We start from the raw sequence: 9,865 nt of genomic DNA, 5'->3' as shown, positions 1-9,865 counted from the left end.
GGGAAGCATGGGAATGAGATGCCCATTGAGATCATCTTGACAGCACATGGGAACTGCCATCTTACAAAACCAAGGAAAAAGCACATCATTTAAGTGTCTGACCTGAGTAGTAGAAAGCATCTCACTGCAGTGGATGCCCAAACCCTGGCCCATTTTCTGCAAGAAGAACTGCCTAACAAATTGAAAATGAATCATACATTTGATTTTTGAAGATATCTTTAATTCAGAAGTAGTTTCATTGTTAGATAAACTGAAGATCTGCCTGATTCCAGAATTTTGCAGAGTCTGAAGGATATTGTCTGAATCATAATGTCTCTTCTTGATTTGGACTTTAGTATTCATCTCAATGTGTCCTTTGATCTGACTACAACAGGGAAGAACAGGGCCCCTATTTCTTCAAATATGAATCTCATTTCTCCTGGAGCATACATAGCCAATTCAGTATGATGACAAAGCTGATTACAAATATATGTGTAACTGATACCAAGTGGATGTGAACTTTCTGACCATTTACAATATACAAAGCAGGAAAACACCTTCCCCTTTTCCCCAAAGAAAAAGGAAAACCATCTTACTAAAAATGCATTCTTATCCTCCCTGCATTCCCTGATTTCAGGTTTTGATATCAAACCCCACAACATTAAAATACCTTCTAAAAATTAAGAATCTGATATAATGCAGAAGTGCAAGCAAAATTAGTGACAATAAGGCTAATATCCAACTTCAGTAGCACTGAAAAGAACATCCAGGTCTTTTACCAGTTTTCAGTTTGACAATAATCACAGCATTTTGTTTCTGGTGCAGCTTCTGGGACCCTGGAGACTGTGGCTTTGCTCCTGCTTCTACGCTGTTCTCCACTCCTTCTGCTAGCTCTCCTTTGCAGTGCTGTATCTGGACAAAAATCACTGGCACATAAAATGAAGATAAACAGGGTTTATAGACTCTTCAAATTCTGTTTTAAGAGCCTACAATCAACATGCAACAGTTTTTAAGCTGCCTGACAAATCTTGAGTCTCTACAACTCTGTGGGGCCTAGAGTATAACCTAACTTCCCCCATCAAGGCTGTTTTAAGGTGGGAACATCTGCTACCCCCCATCTGTCCCCTTTTCCTCTGGCCGGGCTGTAGGATCCTTTAGTGCTAGTTCCCCTTCCATCTTGCCTTTGGTGATTCAGCAAAGGCACCTGAAGCCAGGACCATGGGAGAGTGGTGACGGCACTCGTTGTGCATTAAAAAGAAAGATGTCAGCTGAAGCACACATACATACATGCTAGAGAAATCTTTTCAGACTACTCAATAAACATCCTATTAACCAGTATAGCTCCATTTGGGCAACACAGACATAAGCCCATGGGACAGGCTGTGTACAGGCTGAACCTCATAGCCTTGGTGACTCAGGTTTTCAGGATGTCCACACGTCTCCTGTAGACTGTGTGAACACAGGTTTCTGCACAAAACTCTACAGTTATAGAGCTGAAAGTATCTATGTAGAAGCAAACTGTATGAGTATGGGCTTAGCCTATGATGAATTCAACACACTGTCACTATGAAGCGTGGTTGACAGTGTTCCAAAACAGCTTGTGCACTTCAGATAGGTACTGGATACCAGCTTAGAAAAGTCAGATAAGCTAAGTGAGGTGTCTGAATTACAATATACAAAAGGCATAAAAGACACCAACCTCAAAAGTGTTGGTGAACTTTCTTAGCTGTTGAAAATACCAGCTCTAGTCAGGAAAAGTATCAGGGCATCAGGGATACCTAGGAGAACTATACAGAAATTACACTTCCTCCCTGCCTCAGCTCTTCAGAAAACACTTCTTCAGTACAACACGGTTATTGCACAGTGCAGAGACAGCAGTCATGCTAGGGAAAGCTGCCATCGTAGTTACCTTTGCAATTACACAAGCAAGGATTCTCCCTCCAGAACTCTACATAACTGGCAGCAACACAAAAAGATGCAACACATGCTTGGTAGAGGACAGCAGCTGAACTCTGCTGAGGGCTCTCTGTGGGGTGTATATAGAATAAAGCCTTCCAATTTGCGTAGGGGGAATATTCTTAAGATTCAAAGTGCTAAGGAAGTAAACAGCCATTATCTAATCTACTCTTATGTGCAAACTACACATAGTCAGGATCGGCTTCCTGGAAGATTTCTTTATTGATGCAGTTATCTTTACACATTGCAAAAATATAGAAAAGGGTACAGTATGAAGCAACGTATTTATCTTTTGCACTTTGCACAGGCCAAGTTCCCAAGTTGAAGCAGATGGAAGGCCAACGACAATTGCCTTTGACCACCCACTGAAAAGCATACGCGGGTCCATTTCTTTCTCAAAAGTTACTTATGCCTCACAGAGCACCCTGCATTATTAGTTGTAGCTTTGTAATAATATACAGGATGAAGCCTTCCAGCTTCATGGATAAGACAACTTCAGGGTAAGACAACTTCTCTCGCAACGAGGAGTTCAGCAAGAACAAAGGAAAAAAAGAACACTGCGAAATACTCTCCCATACCTGACACTAAACAGATCAGCATTAGGATTTCACAAACAGCGAGCAAAATAGTAACTGCTGGAAGAAAAGCATTAAGTTTGTCATAGAAAATGCATGTAAGGATGAAATCAAGAATAGACAAGTATTGCAACTATGCCATAGGGACAGGGAGGACAAGGCTTCACCACCTACAGAGCCTATACTGTGACAAGATCAGGTACTCAATATAGAATCCAACAAAGCTCCTTTAAGTTGACGCAGCTAGAAGGTCTTGAAGCAACTGGACTTTGTGCAGCCCTGCAGTCGTGTCCACTATATTTACTTCGTTAAATCTTGTCTTTCCTGATTTTTATTTTTTTAAACTTGGTGGTTTTATCTGAATCCTTAGAGTTACAAAGGTCTCTGCTGTCAGGCTGCCCTGAGCTGCTCCAAGGAAAGCAGAAATTGCTGTGCTGGCCAGCAGGAATGCGCCCGCAGTATCTGCATGCTGCAGCAGAGCGCAGCACTGCAGAGCTCCCTGAACTCTGAGCCATAGGTCAGGAACACTACTATACTTCAACCCTTTAGGGACATATTTACGTACAGTTTCACTTTCAAAGCAGAACTCTTTGAGAAGAAGCACAGCATCTAGCTAGAAAGGTTACTCCTTGTCTCACAGGTAAAATGGCCAAGCAGGTTTACCCAGAAAACGTAACTGTTGCTTACATCTTCAAAGGGTTATTCTGCTGCTTCACTTCCAGCATCTACCCCCAACTAAACATTAATACATACGTACATGAATAGTCATGTTAATTTAGATATGTGAATACAGGAGATAAGGGCAGAGGAGAAACAGAGAGAGAGAAAAGGGTTACGAGCCTTTGTAAAGAACTGGGTAATTACCCTCTCACTCTGAAGAAGAGTAAGTGGAGGTATCTGCCCTGCACTTTACAGCAGGTCAGAAAGTCCAGTGTTACACTAGATATTATTGCATTAGCCACTGTTTACTGCTTACACTGTTAAGATAATATAAAGATCCATTGTAAAAGAAAAGATTACACCGGCATTTTCAAGTTGCTTTTAAATCAAGAGGTTTTTTTTTTTTTTTTTAAGTTTACACTGGACTTTTAAATTTGCTTTTGGACTAACCAATATTCCTTCCCCCAATCCTCCTCCCCCTGCCTTAGCCTTAGCACAGCAGATCCTATCAACATCCATGTGATGGTCATTTTGGTCTTTGCTGTAGGAATTCTGACCCCAAGAGCACAGAACTTCCACCTTCTTTCCAAATTCCAATGTACAACTCACTAAGTTGTTTCCTCCTCCTCTCTACCTCAGGAAGCTGTTAATTTTAGGAACAGCCAAGATTTTGCAACAATAATCCCTTCAATAAGGGTACCAAACCACATTAGAGGTGTCTCAGTGTTTTTGCATCAATTGCTCATAATAGAAAGCTAAACCATCTGGTGGGCACCAAATGACCACAATAACGAATTTTAGTGATGTTTGGTTTTGCATTAACACTGGATTTCACCACAAACAAGCTGTTCTTACTGTTTATAGAACAATACTTTTCTTTCACAGTTCATTGCCTGGGCTAAACAAGTTCACTGCTTCTAATACTCTCTATATTGTATATAGCTAAATACACCTAGCTGTAGCCAAAGAAACTGAAAACCTTTCTTTGCACATTCCTCTGTTTCTGACTAGATTCTGTTTCTGAACAGGATTTCTGAGCTGAGTGTCTAGCATTAACAGCATTTAGCATTTGTCAGTCCCCAAATACACAACTCTGCACACTGTGCTAGTCAAGTTCACCTCATTCTTCTTACTCTGGCTATGAAGGCCTTCCATTTCTTGATTATACCAGAGATGGTCCATCGTCTGCAGCTGGACTATAAAAGTTTGTGGGTAGACAACACCACGGGTACAAACATCCCCAAAGCAGCCCTGCGCCAAGCCGTTTAGGATTGCCAAGTCTCACTAGCTTAAAATGTAGCATCATGCTAACAACACCGCTGCCAGAACGAGCACACGTATTCCTGCAGAAGACTTCCTGGTATAGCCAGTTTTCCCAGGACTTAATTAACCACCAGCAGCACAGTACTGCCACAGGGGAAATTATTAGTTAATGTGGAAGCACACCACCGTAAGGCTGGCACTCACATTGCTTCTTGATTCAAGTTGCTTTATTTTTTCCATGGGGCCATGGCTGAAATAATTAAAATCAAAAAAGCCTCTTAAATCTTGATATGCTGGAGACCAAAATGGAGGGGATTGTCCTACCTTTCTTAGAAGCAGCTGGGGTCAAGAAGCAGAGTTCTCTGCATATTTATAAAGGCTCTTGTTATTTTGATTCGGAAGAGCATTGTATTCCAGTCCTACTCCTGTCCATGCTTCCTGAATTTGGACTACCACTGCATATTATGCATTTGAACCTTTAATTAATTTTGCTAAGAAATAAATTATTCAAGAATTCCATGGGTAAATTCTCCCCTGAAAGCTCTTCTAGCCAGTTTTTTACCTATTTGACTCTTCCCATAATCCTGATGTCTTCCACTTTAACCAAAACTACCTGCTACGGCTACTCAGGAGAAGTTACAAGTTCAGAAATGAAGTTTACTGGACCTCCCTTACGCAGAAATAAATAATTTTAAGACAGCAAGCTCAGAGTAATGTGACATAGGCTATCTTTTGAACACACATATTTAATCTCTTAATCTCAGTCTCCAGGGGTTTTTTTTTGTTTTGTTTTTTTTTTTTTGGTAAAAACTTCAGACTACAGGTCACAATACTGGGATTATAATTGCTGAGATAATTTTTTTTTCATGTATTTTTTCTAACATTTTTCATACTTTTTTTCTAACATATATAACGTATTGTCACTAAAGATTTGTTAAAACTTATAGGTAAAAAAATCTTCTCTCCAAAATTCTTAATTACATGTACCATTCTTTTCAGCACGCTGAGACCTCCTTAGCTAGTTCCAGTCTCCTGCCTAAAGGGAATACATTAACCTTTTCAAACTTCACTTCAGCTTTGATATGTTCATTTCCATTTCCTCATCCCTGTTAGCTATCGTGGTGTCATACCTGCTTTCTGTTATTGCCTTATCCGTAACAACATTTCCTTTGCCTGAGATCCCTCTCTTTCCCTATCCCTTTGTTGGTTTTTCATCATTAAAGGCTTTTCTTATCATCAAGTGAATTTAACCATGGATGGACAATGTCCAAGGGACTCAGCTGAAATTTATCAATTAAGAAAAATGCCTCTATAAGAATGCCCTCCCATGGGGGGAAAAAAAAAAAAAAAAATCTTATAGATCCAGTCCATGAACCCCCTATTGACCTTCACTCGCATGCCTTCTGCTTACTCTGTTGAAGTAACTTTCCTACAAAACCCACCACCCTTCTACACCTCCATTTCTTTGAACTTCTTTTGGAGATTATTGTAAGCCTGCTTGCTCTGGCCATAACTGATGCAGAATCTCCAATCACATGAACGGATTCTGGTAAGAATCCTGGGTACAAACCTCTTTTTACCTGCAGCTAATTCTGCCTTATTTCTCCTCTGTTCCCCAGCTTTCTCATGTCTTTCTCTTTTGACTCTGAATGGTCTTGTCGTTTCCCTAAAACCAGAACTTCTGGCAGAATCTCCTCTTTGTTCTCGTGTCAAATAAGACTGTTTTGCAACTCTGACAAGTAGTGAAAGAAACAAAACCACAATCTCCTTCCCTTTGTAGTCACCAACATACGTTCTCCACGCTCACTCTCCCCATCCAGACTTTGTTCTTCACATGCTCTTCTTTAGAAGTGTCTGAAAATTTGAGACTATGTCTGCAGCCTTGTTTCTCCACCAGTGACATAACAGTTATCCTCAACTTTCTGGCTTTCAGATGCTCTCCTCACCTAGATCTACCAGTTGACGTTTCCTATCAAATTATTTCATGTCTGCTGCCCACCCAGGAATAAATTCACTTTGCAATTCTTCATCTTTTTCAAGGAACTTTTCACTACTTGTTTACTTCCGCTACTGGTTCAACAGAAGCTTGATTCTTCACTCCTGACTTTAAAAGCAGAGAGGCAAAATTTGCCCCCACAACCCTCTGACTAAGAAAACACATCTTTTCAACCCACAGAGAGCTGGGTTGCTATGCCTTGCTTCCTAGACTTTCCAGCTTTTCACTGACATTAGCCCTATCTCACACTTTGGTGCAGGCTGGTCATGTGCCACTCTGCTCAAAGGTAACAATTTTCATATACACCCTCTTTTGGGAAGGAGACCTCTGTCCCAGAAAAAAGCATAAAATGCCCAAACAAGTGTTAGAAGCTGCAAATAAAAGCCCAGCAAGCAGACAAACTTGCTCACCTAGACCTCCAGTGAACATCTTCCTTATACAGCATAAATTCCTTACTAACTTCCATACCTTGTGCTCCACTTGCCAGCTCCTTTGTCGCTCTGACTGCTGAGTGTTTGGCTCCCAAGCAGGTATGACCAACAGCACAGGTTCCAGGCTGATGTCACTCATCCGCATCAGAATGCAAATCAGACAGCTCTTCTCACTCGATCATCCCTCATTGAGGGGGATGAGTACAACGCCTTCGTTTTGCTCAGTAAAAAACAAGTACTGGTTTAACCAGTTAAAAACGAAGCCAGAAAAGGCACTGAGTACCTCCAGCTTCACCATAGTTTTGGTCAGGAGGTTACTCAGAGCAGTGGGCACAAATTTTTCTTAGCCTTCCTCTTGCTGCCTGTGTACTTATAGAAGCCCTTCTGGTTGCCTTTCACACCCCTCACTCTACCAGTGTTGTGGCTTTCCTGTCTCCATTCTGGTACGCTGAGGTAACACTTCTCTATTCCTGCTGGCGATCCATCCCCACTTCCACCTTCCTGATACTTCCATTCTGTTTGACCTCAAACAACAGCTCCATGTTCATCCCTGCTGGCCTCCTACCATTGCTGTTTGCTTTTTTCCATGTTGGGATGGACTACGCTTGTGCTTGGACGAGGCTGTCCTGGAAGATCAACCAGCTGTCTGGGCCCCTTTGCCTGCCAGGACAGTCTCCTGTGAGATCCTGCCAAGGAGATCCCTGAACAACCAAAACCTACCCTCCTGAAATTAAAGAAAAACCCAAGAAATTACATGGACATTTTAAATACCACTGTTGTTTCTGCCATATTCTTCCCTACCAAGGCTAAAGAAACCTAGGTTCAACTGCAGCACCCCTTGTAAAACCAGTCTCAAAAATAAAGTGCTGTGTTAAGTTACCAGTAAAAAGCAGCAGAGACAAGAGCTGAAGACCTTTGCAGTCTCTATCTGGCACTTACCCCATGGCTGTATTATTAAATGAAATAACATTCCTTTATTTCTTCCAGGGCAGGGTAAGGTAACCAACCTCATTGTCCTGACACTTGGGAACAATCAGTATTCTGCTACTGAACTCCACAAACAAAAAAAAATTTCAACAAGAAAACACTGGAGACCTCATGCTGATTGTTTTGGTAAGGCATAAGAACACCATGTTCTACCATCTCTGTGTAAAAAACTACAGAGCATACTACATCTTAGTAAGAACATGAGACATGACTAGTGTCCAAGTAAGGCAACTGAGGCATTTAAGGTACCAGTTAGAACATCTCCACAAAAAACATAAACATATTCCCACATCTATGTGTGTTTCTTGAGAGAGTACACATGTAAACTGCAAGAAAAAGGTACCTATAAAATCCAAATTAGCTACTCAGCAATTTCTTTGGATTTTTTCCTTCATTTGTTCTTCTAATGCCTGTGATTTCATCCAGTCTCACTGTAGAAATAGCAGTCACCGACTGACATCACGTGATAGAACTGAGTAAGAAAATCAAGTTAGTGGCCTTAGGCTACAGTGAGCTAAGAATTCAGGTTGGAAGATCCCACAAAGAAATGAAGAGGGAGCTTACTTCCACCTGAACTGCTCATCGTTCTTTTCTCTGAATTCATCAGTACCAAACAAAGCAAGAGTCAGGCAGTCTTAGTGAGACCACCTCCTTCAAAGAAATGCTATTTATCCCTGAAGACTGTACCAAAAAGCAGTTTGTACACCAACAGAAGCATTTTCACAGATTTTGGAAGGAGAAAGAGACAAAAAGGAATCACTCATTCTGAGAATACACACTGAATAAGGCTCAAAACTAAGCATGAGCAGCAATAACATTGTGAGATCCTCAAAACTCTTCCAAAGGCAAGTTCTGGCCTTACAACCCAGGTCCTGTGCATGGAGGTTCAGATGCTGAAGAAACAGAAAATATTTGCACAGACCTTTTGATACGATACATACCCCAGACATCTTTTCTACTGTCAACTGGAATTTTTCAACTGATTATCACTATCCCTCTTACTCAACAAACACATATGAGGCCTCAAAAAGTTTAATTCAAACTTAAAATAAAAAAAGCAGGTAGTAGGGATGAGTTTCCAAGCCATACTCAAGTCACATTAAAATACCGCACAGCTCTCAATAAAGTCTCCTTTCATCTAAGCTTATGGGACAGTGCAATTATTGTCCAAGGCATTATCTGATTCTTCAGCCCTTTCAAAACATACATATTCTATTCTATTTCAGAGTTGTACAGTTCTGGTCTAATGGCCCCCTCCTAACCTGTTGTCTAAGCATCACCCTTGGCAAAGCCTTTCTGTTCCCTTCCAGGACAGCTCTTCCCCTTTTGCCCTGCCACCTCTGCACACACGCTTAATTCTGCAGTTTGTGGCAGCCCTCAGAAGCAATTCATCCCTAGTCTCATCTAGAGTTCCTACTTCACTGCAGTCCAAAGTTTCACCATTGCTCCTTATTGGTACAGTCAACCCCTACAGTGAGTCAAGTACTCAGTTATCCTCTCTCCCACAAATGGGCCACTTCTCCAAAGACATGTTTTTTAATTCATCACACCAGCAACTGTGTGCATTCAGCTATGCAAAGCACTGAACTCCTGAATTGCTAATCTTAGGTCAAAATGAGAGAATCAGTTGTAATAAATAAGGAAGACAAAGGGACAGATGTACACAACTTCTCTGCCACAGATCTAGTGAAGATAAACCACAGAAGTGGAATTGGATCCTCTTAAATGCCAATGCATATTAGAAAAGCACTCATCTATCAGTTGGGATGAATTTGTTTGCATGAGAATGAGGGAGGCAGCTGATATTTCAACTTAGTACACCAACAAGATGCAGAGCATGACTTTTCATGCAATCATACTTCTCTCTCCTGCAGGAAACACACAGGCTTTAATTAGTTTGTATGAGCTGGCTTTGAATTTCCGTATCAACAGTTCCATCAGTTTCCCAGGTATTTGTTCCCACAAACTCCCCAGGCTGTTCCACAGCTTAGAGAAAAAAAAAAAGAAATTTAATTAGT

This window comes from Phaethon aethereus (assembly GCF_964289735.1).
Source record: "Phaethon aethereus genome assembly, chromosome: 26".
Lineage (NCBI taxonomy): Eukaryota > Metazoa > Chordata > Aves > Phaethontiformes > Phaethontidae > Phaethon > Phaethon aethereus.
Note: the sequence above shows the minus strand (reverse complement) of the source record.